This window comes from Ochotona princeps, chromosome 4, assembly GCF_030435755.1.
Source record: "Ochotona princeps isolate mOchPri1 chromosome 4, mOchPri1.hap1, whole genome shotgun sequence".
Taxonomy (NCBI): Eukaryota; Metazoa; Chordata; class Mammalia; order Lagomorpha; family Ochotonidae; genus Ochotona; species Ochotona princeps.
In genome coordinates this window covers 7,381,812-7,396,074 of record NC_080835.1, presented here as the reverse complement: position 1 = coordinate 7,396,074, position 14,263 = coordinate 7,381,812, and the positions used below count along the sequence as shown (strand labels likewise).

General features: G+C 43.8%; 1 pseudogene; it reads right to left on the bottom strand.

Moving 5' to 3' along the window:
- Positions 1-3,300: 3,300 nt before the first annotated feature.
- On the bottom strand, positions 3,301-3,418 carry LOC118759627 (small nucleolar RNA SNORA40; annotated as a pseudogene).
- Positions 3,419-14,263: the final 10,845 nt, after the last annotated feature.

Below are 14,263 nucleotides of genomic sequence, written 5' to 3'. Positions count from 1 at the left end.
ACCAGCTGATCAGGGTGATGGACTGTGCCGGGCCCTGTGCTTGCTAGAACATACAAGAATCTGGTCTGGGAATACCTCAAAGTATCTTTGGAGATCTCCCCACTTGAACTGCTGGACTCAGAATTCTAACCAAGAAAAGACAGAAGACAGAATAGGACAATCATTCATCTCAGCTACATGTTGGCAGCGAAATATGGGACAAATGGAGACTTCATGATGGACCATATCATTCAGTGGACCACCTCATCGAGCGAAACTGGCAGTGACTCATAACTGGAGAACTATTAACTCCACTTGAGCACATATCTCAGAGCATGCCCCACATATGGGACTTGGGGTGGGCGGGAAACCGGGTGGGGCTTCTCCCTCAATATCCCCTTTTACCTCAGATACATGATGGAAACAATATGGACATAATAGCATTACCCACCTCCCTATCCCCCTGAACCTTTTTTTTTTTTTTTTTTCCTTCTCTTTCTTGATTTTCCTTCAACTATAGTTAACTATGTAAAGATTGTCAACAACAATACAATAAAATGGATTATATATAAAAAAAAAAAAAAAAATCTTCTATGCCATGGCCTTGCCCCAGGTTTCTTTCTTTTTCTTGTGGAGTTGTAGGAGTTTTACATGTTTTCTTAAGGCTGAAATTTTGTCACTGTTAGCTGTTGTAAATCTCTCCTCTTGATCTTGGTCATTCATCTTGGGCTTTTGGTTGTGTCTACCAGCAGAAATCCTCTTTGATACAATTAAATTTGAGACAGTTGCCCTGTGTATGTGGATCTATCGCCAGTCTTTTCCCTCAGTTCTGTCTCTTTTTGCACCAGAGAAACTATGGGCAAAGTATGGTTTCACTTGTCCTCAGAGATGGGAGCAGAGACTGAGAGGAAGATCTGTCTGATGGCTCACTCCCCAAACGGCCACAATGGCTGGAGCCAATCCAAAGCCAGGAGCCAAGAGTCTCCTCTGGGACTCCCATGCAGGTGCAGGGTCCCAAGGCTTTGTGCCATCCTTGACTGCTTTCCTAGGCCTCAGGCAGGGAGCTGGATGGGAAGTGGGCCTGCTGGGATTAGAACCGGCACCCATATGGGATCCCGGCACAAGCAAGATGAGGACTTTAGCTTCTAGGCTATCGGGCTGAGCTTGAAAATCCTCTGTTTTTATGCCTCAGAACTGACCCAGCAATGTGGTCCTTTCTTCTCTATGTAAAGCTCATTCATTCATAAAACTTTGCATTAATTTATTTTATTATAAATAGTTATTTTTCCCCATGACACAGAATCATATGCATAGGCGATCCCCCTCCTCATATCCCCCTCCTCCTATTTGTCCCCAAGTTAGTACAGTTCATTTCACCCCGTATAGGCTTAACTTTCGATATATAAATATATAGGAAAATGAAGAAAACAAACCAACATAGCATAAAAATATAATTAAAAATAACCATCAGACCTGGCACAATGGCTCAATTGATTAATCTTCCCCCTCAGGTGCTGGGATCCCTGTGGGTGCTGGTTCATGTCCCAGCTGCTCCACTTCCAATCCAGCTCCTCGTTTGTGGCCTGGGAAAGCAACTGAAGATGGCCCAAGGCCTTGGGACCCTCCTTGCACCTGTGTAAGAGACCCAGAACAATCTCCTGGCTTAGCATCAGCTCATAGTGGCCACTGTGGCAGTAAATGAGCAGATGAAAGGTCTTTTTGTCTCTTCTTCTTTCTCTAAATCTGCCTTTCCAATAAAAATAAATAAAAATCTAAATAATACTAATAATGGAACTCCAACTACTAATTGGGGGTAAATATGCATGCTCTATAGTTTGCTTATTTTCCTGTATGTTACTCTCCCCTGTGGAGTTTATAGTTTGTGTGTTTGTACGTGTATTCTCTGTATTAGTCATTGCATATCAGAGAAAACAAATGATATTTGTTATTTTTTTGGTGGGGGACTGGGTTATTTCACTAAGCATAATGGTTTCCAGCTGGGTCCATTTTGTTGTGAACAGTAATATTTCATTCTTTTTTTATGGCTGAGTATTATTCCGTGGAGTAATGCACCAGTATTTTTTTAATCCATTCCTTTGTTGATAGGTATTTGGTTTGTTTCCATGTCTTAGCTATTGTGAATTGTACTGCTATAAACATAGGGTTGCAGGTACCTCTGTTTTATGTGGAGTTCATTTCATTTAGATCTATTCCCAAAAGTGGAATGGCTGACTCATGTGGTAGATCGATTCTCAGATCTCTAAGAAATCCCTAACTGTGCTCCCTAATGGTTTGCATTTCCACCCACACTGGATTGAGGAAGCTTTTATCCCTGCATCCTTGCCAGCAGATGATAGCTACTCTAGCTGCCATGAGGTGAAACTTCCCTGTGGTTTTTATTTGCATTTCTGTATTTCCCTGATTCTATTCACTTATTTTCATTTCATGAAACAAATTCATTGTATTTGAAAGAGAGAGAGAAAGAGAGAGAAAGAAGAAGAGAGGAGAGAGAAGGGATGACTAGAAAAGAGAAGAGAGAGGAAGGGAGGGGAGAGGAGGGAAGAGATCTTTTTTTCACTGACCCACTGGTTCATTCCTTGGGGGCCCGTAGCAGCCAGTGCTGGGCCATGCCAAAGCCGGGAGCCAGGAACTCCTACCTAGTCTTCCATATGAGTGACGCAGACCTAAGTACTTGGACCCTCACCCTGCCCCCCAGGGTGGGCATTATCAGGAAGCTGGATTAGAAGTGAAATAGTCACGATTCAAACCAAGCACTCCAATATTTGGGATGTTGGTGTCCCAAACAATATTATGATCTGCACCACCAAGCATCTGCCCAGCCATGTAAATTTCAGAGTTAGTTTCTGGAGTTCCTAAAACACAATCTTATTAGATTCTTATTAGATTTCCCTGAATTTCTATGAATTTTTGTAATTAGTTTGAGTAGGATTGACAGATTTATAATGTAATTCTAGACCACAATCTTTAATGTTTTTTACATCTACTAAGGTAATCTTGTGATCTCCTGTTTTAAAAATTTTTCTTAGAAGGTTTGGATATTCTTTGTTATTTTGTTATTTGATATATAGCTTTTGGTGCTATTCTGGGTAGTATCCTATTTTCAAAACTGCATTTTCTAGATTATTGCTTTTAAGTTATTGCTATTGATATTTTGGTAATTTGATTTTGTATCCAGCATCCTTGCTGAACTCTCTTATTAGTTTTAGTTGTTTATTGATTTTGTTGGTTTATCTAACTAAACGATCCTATTCCTTCTGAGTAATGATATTTCGTTTTTCTTTTTCATTTTATTTTAGTCACAATATTCTGTGTATGTTTCAAAATTCCTACTGAACAATGAGTTCTGGGTTGCAAATTTTTTTTTTCATCTTCCTTTACCTCTTGGTCCACACGTTAAGCAAGTATCCACACAAATGCTATGAATAATGACATTTTGAGTGCTTCTCTTTTCATTCTTCATTTCCTCATTTTGCTCACTGTGTATCATGGCTCTTTGTGCTTGGTGTCTCTACTCATCTCTCCTGGTTTCCACTGGGCCTTGGATGTTTGGCTTTGTTTTTTCTCTACTATCTTGACAGTTCTTTGATGCATTTAAACTATTTTAATAGACTTCATGCTATTTTGGAATTACTTCTGCATTATTTTGTTGTTTTAATGGAAGCAGAAGTCCTGTCTCCAGTTCTTTATACATCCTGGATACTAATTTTAAAAAAATATGTATTTTTATTGGAACAGCAGATTTATAGTAAGAAGCGAGACACAGAAAAAGCTTCCATCTCCTGGTTCACTTCCCAAATGGCTGCAACGGCGGGAACTGAGCCGATCTGAAGCCAGGAGCCAGGCAAGGATGCAGCTTCCTAAGGACTTAGGCCATGCGCCTCTGCTTTCTTAGACCATAAGCAGGGGGCTGGATTGAAAGTGAAGTAGCCGGGACACAAACTGGTGCCCATATGGGATGCTGGTGCTTGCAAGTGGAGGATTAGCTGGTTGAGCTACTGCTTCAGGACCTGGGAACTAATAATTTCTGTTTTTCACTTTTCTACCTTCATCATAGTAAAAACAAACAAACAAACAAACAAACAAACAAACAAACAAACTAGGTGACCATAATTTAAAGCACTTGTGACAAAAAAATGGAAGTCTGAAAACAAGGCTAAAGTCGTTACCTTGTACACCCAGGATCCCATGTGGGCACTGATTTCTGTCCCTGTGGCCCTGCTTCCATCCAGCTCCCTGCTTGTGGCCTGGGAAGGCAGTAGAGGATGGCCCAAAGCCTTGGGGCCCTGCACCCACGTGGGAGACCCAGAAGAGGCTCTGGGCTCCTGGCTTCAAATCAGCTCAGTACAGGCCATTGCGGATACTTGGGGAGTGAATCATCGGATGGAAGACCTTCCTCTCTGTCTCTCCGCTTCTGTTTATATCTGACTTTGCGATAAAAATAAGTAAATCTTAAAAAGGTATATATTTATTCCTTATTTGAAAGAATTACAGAGAGGAGAGGTAGAGAGGTCTTCCACCTGCCTATTCATTCCCCAAGTGGCTGCAGTGGCTGGAGCTGAGCTGATTCTGAAGCCAGGAACCAAGAGATTTATCTGGATCTCCCACGTGGGTGCAGCTGATCCATCCTCTTCTGTTTTTCTCTGTCCTAGCAGGGAGCTGGATCAGGAGCGGAACAGGTGGGGCATACACTGGTGTCCATACAGCATGCTGGCGCCACAGGCGGAAGCTTAGTTGGATATGCCACAGTGCCAGCCCTTGGTTACTTTTTTTTTAAAAGATTTATTTATTTTATTGCAAAGTCAGATATACACAGAGGAGGAGAGACAGAGAGGAAGATCTTCCGTCCGATGATTCACTCCCCAAGTGAGCCGCAACGGGCCGATGCGCGCCGATCCGAAGCCGGGAACCAGGAACCTCTTCCAGGTCTCCCATGCGGGTGCAGTGTCCCAATGCATTGGGCCGTCCTCAACTGCTTTCCCAGGCCACAAGCAGGGAGCTGGATGGGAAGTGGAGTTGCCGGGATTAGAACCGGTGCCCATATGGGATCCTGGTGTGTTCAAGGCGAGGACTTTAGTCGCTAGGCTACGCCGCCGGGCCCCCTTGGTTACTTTTTTAAAAAATTATTTCTGTTCCTATATTTGGAAGTCAGAGTTACAGGGAGAAAGGGAGAGAAAGAGTAGGTGTTCTATCTGCTGGTTCACTCCCCAGATGGCCACAACACCTGGGGCTGGGCTAGGTTAAAGTCAGGAGCCAGGGCGTCCTCCAGATACCCCATGGAGGGGCTCAAACACTTGAGCCATCTTTCGCTGCTTTCCCCAGGCCACTAAAACGAGCAGGATCACAAGTGCAGCAGCCAGGATGTGAAATGGCACCCATGTCGGATGCCAGCTTCACAACTGGTGGTTCCACTTGCCCTGGTGCATATTTTAAATTGATTGCAATGTGTGTGTGTGTGTGTGAGAGAGAGTCCACCTTCCTTAGGGATGTTCAAGTGACAATTGATGTACTGTAAGCAGGAAGGAAGGATCATTTAATGGGAAGAATTTTGCTTTGTTGAATCATGTGTGTAAGTTGGCAGTGAGAGGTGAATTGCTAGGATCACGCAGCAGACGTAAGAGGGTGTGCTTGACAAGTGTCAGGAGCGGGAAGACTAGATGGCTGTCAGCCCAGGATGGTTTTGAACAGAAACACCCGTTAGACATTTTTGCCGCGTGGTCCTGATGAAGCATTGTCTTCATGCTACCTCCGAGCTGTGGGGAAATCCACACCGTGGAGTGACACTGGGGGCTGAGAGGCTGGCGAAGGGCACGGGAGGGCTGCCTGGAGGAGACGGTCTCACACCGAGAGCACCACACGCTCCAGAGAAATCAACATTTACTCCAGCACCCCAGATACCCCCAGCAGCCCCGAGAGTTCTTGCTCTCAGATGCAGGAAAGAGTATCTCGCTTTAATTCACATTTATTTGATTCTGGAAGAAGATGAACATCCCCCCCCACACATGATTATGATCTATTTATAATTTCCTTTTTTGGTAAACTTCCCATTCACATCCCTTGCACATTCAAATTAAGAGTTAGACAGAACATCGTTGGCACTGGAATACAGGGACAAAAGCAATGGGCCAAATATTTCAGAAACAGTGTGTGATGGGGGCATTTTATGCCAGGCAGGAAAGGTGGGACAATTCATTAAATGGATTTTATACAATTAACGGATCTGGACAAAAAATAGAATGCTGCTTCCTGCCTTCTATGAGACTAAACTCCAGATGTATTTAGACAAAATATCTGTGTGACTGTGACTGGAGAGGACTTAGGGGAACAGTTCTACACTCAGGGGAAGGAAGACTTCACAGAAGCTGATCTTTTAAAGATTTATTTATTTATTTTATTTGAAAGGCAGATTTTACAGAAAGAAGGAGAGACAGAGAGAGAGAGGTCTTCCATCTGTTGGTTCACTCCCCAGATGGCCACAGTAGCCAGAGCTGAACCGATCCGAAGCCGGCAGCCATGAGCTTCTTCCAGGTCTCCCACATGGGTACAGGAGCCCAAGGTCTAGAGCCTCATGTTTCTGCTTTTCCAGGCCATAACCAGGGAGATGATTGAAAGTAGGGCAGCTGGACCATGAAGCGATAACCCTGGTGTTGGGCCAGAGAGGCTTAGCCTACAATGCCACCATGCTGGACCCTGACAGAGGCTGAATTAAAAAAAATAAAAAGAACTGACAAATGTGATCATATTAAGACAGCAAAAGATCTTTACTTTTAAAAAAGTAATAAATACAAAAGATACATTTTAAAAATGTGTAAGATAGTGATTAGAAGTGATAACTGGTTAACATTTTTTGGTACAAAAGAAAAATCCTTTATAGAAAGGAAAAAATGCACAAGGGACATAAACGGGAATTTCACAAAAGTGAAATAAAAATGTACCAAAATCATATGGAAAATATCCAATTTTTAAACATATTTATTTATTATTTTTATTGGAAAGGCAGATATACAGAAAGAAGGAGAGAGAGAGAGAAAAATTTTCAGTCTGCTGGTTCACTCTCCAAATGGCTGCAATGGCCAAGGCTGAGCCAATCTGAAGCCAGGAGCCAAGAGACTCGTGTATGTGTTTCCCATACGGTTGCAAGGTTCCAAGGCTTTGGGCCATCGTCTGATACTTTCCCAGGCCACAAGCAGAGAGCTGGATGGGAGGTGGAGTGGCCGGGACACGGATCCCAAAAGGGGTCCTGGTGCGTGCGAGGTGAGGATTTTACCCACTGAGACATTGTGCTGGGTCCAAAAAATATCCAATTATTTCCAGCATCAAATAATAGTGAATTTAAACCACAAAGCAGTTCTTTTCTGTGCCTGTATTCTGTTGATGACAGCGTTTCACACTTCAGCAAATCCTTTTTGGGGAGAGTACTGTGGCAGTATCTGTGGAAAGCCTTGTACTTTTTTCATACTTTTCATCCAGTAATCACACTTTTAAAATTTATCTCAAGATTTTAATCAGTCCGATGCACATGTAGGGCTAATTATGACAGACTTGTTTATAACTAAGAAGAGCTGGAAAGAGCCCATCTTTCCACTAATGGTACTGGCAACATAAACTGTGAAGTTGCAGAATACCATGCAATCTTGAAGATGGGGTCCCGGGTGGGTGTGTGGGATGCAGTAAGGCTGCTGCGGGGAGCCCACATTTCACACTGGTGTGCCTCGTTTCAGTCCCAGCTCTGCTTTGGATTCCAGCCTGCTGCTGATACTCACCCTGGAAGGTAGCATGTGATGGCCAGAGTGCTGGGGGTCTCTGCCCCCCATGTGGGAGATCCAAAATGAATGCTGGGCTGCTAGCTTAGGCCTGCCCTCACCTTGGTTATTGCCAGCGTTTGGGGAGTGAGCCAGAGAACAGAAGATCTTGCTTGATCTCTCTTTGCCTTTCATAGAAAATGAAAATAAAAAGAAATGGAATTCTGATCAGAAGTGGGAGGAAACTTATTATAATAGTACAGAGAGACACTGCCAGGAAAAGCAACATATCTAGTAAATATTTGTAAGAGATTCTGTATATGATCTTACATATTTGGCTATATATGATTTATTTATTTTACTTGAATGTCAGAGTTACAGAGAGACAAGAGAAAGCTCTTCCAATTATTGGCTCACTGCCCAAAAGGTCACAGTGGTCAGAGCTGGGCTGATCCTAAGCCAGGAGCCTCTTCCAGGTTTTCCATGTGAGTGCAGAGGCCCAAGGCCTTGGGGCACCCTCTGCTGCTCCAGAAACGGAACTTGAACTGGTACCCACATGGGATGCCAGTGTCTGGGGTGGTTGATTAGCTTGCTGTGGTGCTGTGCTGGTTATGTATATATAATATTTATTTACTTAAAAGGCAGAGTTTAGGGAGAGAGAGATCCTCCATGCACTGGTTTATTCCTCCGATTGTCACAAAAGCTGTAGCTGGGTCAGACCAAGGCCAGGAGCCATGACCTCCGTCTGGGTCTCCTGTGTGAGTGGCAGGAGTCCAGGCACTTGGACCGTCTTTGACTGCCTTCCCCAGGTCAGGGGGCTGGATCAGAAGGGGAGTAACCAATTCTCCGATTGGTGCAATGATACAGGGTGCTGGTGACTCAGGTGGCGGCTTAAACAGCTACCCCAGTTAAGCAGCATCACCCCTTGCCATGTTGGATTGGTTGCTGTGTGCATTTGGGGAGCAAACCAACAAATAGATTTCTCTCTCAATTTATCTCCCACAGGAGGAGCACCAAAGGACAGACTCAATGAAGAAGCCATGGGTGGGGATGGAGGTGGGGGTGGGGCAGGGATGACTTCAGCCTAGGTATTCAGGGAGTGTTGGGGCTGCTTAAGGAAGGCACAGTAGGCATGCTTGGCCCAATTTAACTATATATATAATAAATATAAGACATATATTATACATTATACAATGCATACCATATATAATATATAAAATATTTATATATAATATATAACACATCAAATATTATATACTTCATATATCATACAATGTATAATATACGTAATACATAATACACTATGTATTATATATAACATATACACTGCATATTATATAATGCATACTATATATTATATATAATATATAATCCTACATAATTAAAAATAAGTGGTTGCTGAAATTTTACTCAATAGTGAATGCTGAATTCAAAACTCACCCTTTTTGAGCAATCTCACCCCAGCATCTATCACACCTGTTTTATTCATTCTTTCAGCAATTCCCTCCTTATCTGGGGTGAACTGTCGCCCCTAGACCATCAAAGCCATCACAGAGGCTGTGACAAAGAGGCCACAACAGTGAGGAGCGTGGGAGGGAAGGACTCGGCTGCAGACGCAGGCAGGAGTTGAGGTCTGGATTAGTCTGCCTTCTGGTTCGCTAAGACCCTGGGACTCAGAATTCCCATGAGCCTGTCCCTGACATCAGGGAGCTACTGGTGATGACCATTCTGGTTGTGTCTGAGATGAAGCCATCAGTGCCATAGGACGGGAAGTTGGTGACAAGACTGCAAGTGCCTGATTCCCCTAACAGCAGGCAGGTCCAGATCTGCACCTTACGGTGTCCCTGCTGGAGAACACGCTGCTCCCTCTCCTTGCCCATGTTTTGGGCTTTGGCACCTTGGTCGCCTTGGGTCGTGCAGCGGCTGCTTGAGAGGCCACCCACGTGTATGGTAGTTGCTGCTTGATGGAGGCTGGGCCCTGGGCCTTGAGTATTTGGAAGCTCCCTGGGGCACCCTGTGATGTTGAAAACAGCTCAGTTGCCTGCTGGCTGTTCAAGTTCTATGGATTTTATGAAAGGGAAGTCAAAGATTCAATTTTTAACACATCCCCAAGACATGTTGGTAGGGATGGTAGAAGGTGACTCCATCAAAACTGTCTTAGATTCCTTTTTCTGCGAGAGAAACCTTTTCAAAGTCTATGCTTTACAAAACAGATGAGACTGTGACTTAAGTTTTAGGAAGAATAGGCTGATTTTGTGGACATTTAATCATGCATCACATTTACAGTATTTGCAAATTTTGTTCTTTAGACAGTTACCTCCTACAGCCTTCCCTGTGATGCCGTTGTGGCCTCTGGCCTGTGAAATGGTGAAGGGGAATATGCACAAACACTGAATTCCACATCCTGACTTAATGTTCACTGTCATTTGGTGGGATTGCAATCATCAACCTTGTCTTACAGGGGGAAGCCAGACCTACAGAAGCACATGAAGCTTGCTCACGGACATAAGTGAGTTGTTGATCTGAGACTTGTGTCTAATCCTTACTGACTATTATTCTGTGAGTTTTTATTGATTTTAATTTGTTTGAAAAGGAGAGAAAGAGAGAGAGAATATTTGTTTTGATGCTTTATTCCCCAGTACCTACAACAGACAGGGCTGGGCCAGGCCAAAGCCAGGAGGCTGGAATTTCATCTGGGTCTCCCACATGGATAGCATGGACCCAAGTCCTTGAGCCATCATCTGCTGCCTTCCAGCATGCGCATTAACACAAAGTTGGATTGGAAGCTGAGAGGCCAGGACCGGAGCCCAACTCCAACACGAGAAACCGACAATGTAAGTAGTGACTTTTTAAAAATTTTAATTTGTTTAATTTTTATTAATCACATTGCATTATGTGGCACATTTTTATAAGCACTGGGATTCCCCCCACCCCTCCCCAAACCCTGCCCCCAAAGGTGGATTGCTCCACCTTATTGCGTTTCCATAGTTCAAATTCAGTGACATTCTTTCATTGGAGGTATTTACCAAGCATACAGTCCAGCATCTTATTGTCCAGATAAGTTCAATAGTTTTTTGGTGAGACCATCTCTGGTCTGAAGGTAGAGCCAGCAGAGTATCATCCCAATCAATTAAAAGCCCCAACATAATATTTACAACCAATTACAACATTATGGCATTAATTGACATGATATTGATTAACCAATATGTTAATAAGAAAATGTAGGTTCTCAACCACAACCTGCGACTTCTTTTTCTTTTTTTTTTTTAAAGATTTATTCATTTTATTACAGCCAGATATACACAGAGGAGGAGAGACAGAGAGGAAGATCTTCCATCCGATGTTTCACTCCCCAAGTGACCACAATGGCCCGTGCTGAGCTGATCCGAAGCCGGGAACCTGGAACCTCTTCCAGGTCTCCCACATGGGTGCAGGGTCCCAATACATTGGGCCGTCCTCAACTGCTTTCCCAGGCCACAAGCAGGGAGCTGGATGGGAAGTGGAGCTGCTGGGATTAGAACCGGCACCCATATGGGATCCCAGAGCTTTCAAGGCGAGGACTTTTTAGCCGCTAGGCCATGCTGCCGGGCCCAACCTGTGACTTCTTCATAGACATTTCCATTTTGGTTTATATTCAACCGTGTTCTATACACCTTAAGATGGTTATAGATTACCATTCAGCTGTCTCATGTCTATTTTAGTTTTAGTATTTAGCAGTTTATAGCATTGAAGCATGGTTTCTCTGAACCTGGCTGTTTTTTGGGTAGTCTAACTCTATAACAAGACACATGTCAACAGTTTAGGTGAACAGTTATAGGAGGGGTGTGCAGAGAAATCTTCAATACCCCAGTGAGGAGTAACTAATCTTTGTGTCCCCCCCAGTGAGTTATAAGTGCATCCCTGTGACCATTTCCTGTCTGTTTCTAAGCTTTCCTTGTTATTCTTTGTCTATCTATTCTAGTTTGTTTGTTTGCTTGTTTTGAGGGGTTTCTGGAGCGATCCTGATGGTCATTACGAGAGAGGGTGGGGACCCAAAGTTGGAAGCAGGCAAGGACCAGAGAAAGCTCCTCTCCCTAGTCCCGAAGGAAGTTTACTGTTCTTCTGTTTCTGCGGGCTGCTCAGTGCTCCTGGTTGTCGTTCCGATGACCTTGGATCCTGCAAGGCAGGACTTGGGCTTCTTCCATCCCATGTGGTAGATCCAAATGGGGATGTGTGACCTCAGAGTTCTTGGCCTCCGAAGACACTCCATTTCCCTGTGGTCTCCTCAGCAGTAGGGATGTAGTCCTTGGTGCTCGTACTGATAGTCCTTGATGAAGATCTGGGAGTCTTCAGGGTTGGGATACAAGCCTCCTCCTGTCCCCCTGCTCCACTCTGGGGTTCCCCCCCGCTCTATGCATATGACCTCCTGTTAAGAGGTTATTAGGATTGCTCCTGATTCCCCCCATATACCTTTGTGGTTTTGCCTTTGTTTAATGCTGATTTGAGTCTGCTATGAGTTACCAGTTATGATCCTGATAGGTTATACTTCCCGTCTTCCTCACACCTTCTAGGGTGATGTAAGATTTCTCTGCTCTCCCTCCCCCTTTCCAAGTATCACAGGGCCTTACAAATATATTAGGTTTTACAATTCTTTGATGTAGGTCATAAGCAATCTGGCTCATATCAATTGTTGGTTCATTGGTTACTTCACAGTATCTTATTGCATGAGATACAGGCTGTTTGGGGTTGAAATAATATTATTGTTTTTCGGATTGACATCATTTCACAACAGCCACATCAATCACAACAGCAACAACAACATCAACAACAAATTATAGCACCCTGATAAATTAATGCACCACTGAGTAACCAACACATGCTTAAGTAAAAGGAAACACAGATGTCTCTTGGGAAAAATGATGCCATTGTATACTTCATGTGCATGTGATGAATTCTACTAGAGAAAAAGATTATTTGGAAGCACCCAAACTGACATAAAACATCAAAACATATGAGATACAGCCAAAAGAACAAACAGACAATCAAAAAAACAGTATAGATTGGACTGTTGGAGTTTGTTACCCTAACTCCACTCTGGAAATCAGTATGGAGAGTGCTTAGAAAATTGCAAATAAACCTGCCATATGACCCAGCTATTCTGCTCCTAGGAATATACTCAAAAGGAGTGAAATCTGTATATAAGAAGGGGATCTGTAATCCTATATTTATAGCAGCACAATCTACAATAGCAAAGACATGGAAACAAACCAGATGTGCGTCCAAGGAAGAGTGGTTAAGGAAACTGTGGTACATGTAAGTAGTGACTTAACCACTGCCTCACAACACCTATCCCTAGATTTAATATTTGTAAAGATTTATTTATTTTTATTGGAAAGTCAGATATATATAGAGGAGGAGAGACAGAGAGGAAGATCTTCCGTCTAATGGTTGACTCTCCAAGTGACTGCAACAGCTGGTGCTGAGCTGATCCGAAGCCGGGATCCAGGAAACTCCACCAGGTCTTTCACGCAGGTGCAAGGTCCCAAAGCCTTGGGCCATTCTCTGCTGCTTTCCCAAGCCACAGACAAGGAGCTGGATGGGAAGCAGGGTTGCTGGGACAGGTACTAGGAGTGAACACTTGATGTCCAGTGGCTGCCCAACTAGGAGCCCTGGGCACAGTGGCCATGCAGAGGTGGGAGGCAGCGGTGATACTCACACAACACCTGTGCCCTGGTTTCAGCATCTCAGGAGCCAGCTTCCACTCTGCCTCTCTCGTGCTTTGGTTATGAGTGGAGTTGCACACCACCTTCATGACCAAAGTGCCGTTATTTATTTATTTATTTTAGATTTATTTAATTTCTATTGCAAAGTTAGATATACAGAGAGGAGGAGAGACAGAGAGGAAGATCTTCTGTCCGATGAGTCACTCCCCAAGTGACCACAATGGCCCGTGCTGAGCTGATCCGAAGTCAGGAGCCAGGCACCTCCTCCAGGTCTCCCACATGGGTGCAGGGTCCCAAGGCTTTGGGCCGTCCTCAACTGCTTTCCCAGGCCACAAGCAGGGAGCTGGATGGGAAGTGGAGCTGCCGGGATTAGAACCGGTGCCCATATGGGATCCTATAGTGTGTGAGGCTAGGACTTTAACTGCTAGGCCACCATGCTGGGCCCCATTATTATTTATATTAAAAATGATTTTGACATATAAGTGTACACAAAACATACAAAATTGTACAGATTCCTAGGCTATAGTGTGACATTTAACCAAAGCATGTGATAACTTGTTTTTCTGTGTCTGGTTTACTTCACTAGCATAATGATCTCTCATACCATCAATTTGTTATAAACGCCAGCATTCCATCCTTTACTATGGCTGAGTACTAGTCCCTCATGTACATATACCACATTTCCATCAGCTGGTGGGCATCTAGCTCGATTCCATCTCTGCTGTTGTGAATTGGGCTGCTGTAAACACGGCGCTGTGATGTTGCCTTCCATCTGCTGAGTCCCTTTCCTCTGGATTTATTCCCAGAAGTGGGGTAGCTGGG